This window comes from Malurus melanocephalus, unplaced genomic scaffold (genome assembly GCF_030028575.1).
Source record: "Malurus melanocephalus ecotype Western Australia unplaced genomic scaffold, MMel_1.1 scaffold_1622, whole genome shotgun sequence".
NCBI lineage: Eukaryota > Metazoa > Chordata > Aves > Passeriformes > Maluridae > Malurus > Malurus melanocephalus.
Window position 1 is genome coordinate 24,363 of NW_026624854.1, and position 499 is coordinate 24,861.

Here is a 499-nt window from a genome sequence, read left to right on the forward strand (position 1 = left end):
ATTTCTCTCTTAACAAATGAGGGACTGTGGGAAGAACAAGTCCAGCCCATGGCTGAGCCTGAACGAGGTGGGATTGTGGTCCCATAAAACYTTTTCCTCAGAAATTCCTCCCCTTGGACTGAGTCCCAGCCGCAGCTTCTCCATCAGCGGAGTCAGTCCCATAAAACAGGTTTGGAGGCTAAAGGGATTTGGGTTCTGCTGAGCCTCGGGATCGCRGTGCTGGGCCAGGCTCGTGCTCCACGTGCCCTGCTGGGAGTCACCGAGGGCTGCAATTACTGCAGGGAGGATGGAGAGCAAATCCGGGTAATTACTGAGGCTGATACCCCGCCTGATTAGTGGTTACTCGTGGGGAGCGTGGCGATGTCTCCATGCTCAGGACTAATTAAAGGAAGGAGAAGTCAGCAGGATTAGCTCTGAGCAGCTTAAAAGTCCAAGCTCATGGTCCTGACTTTTGTCTGGAGAAGCAAAACTCGTTGCAGTTCATTGGCACTGAGCTTGG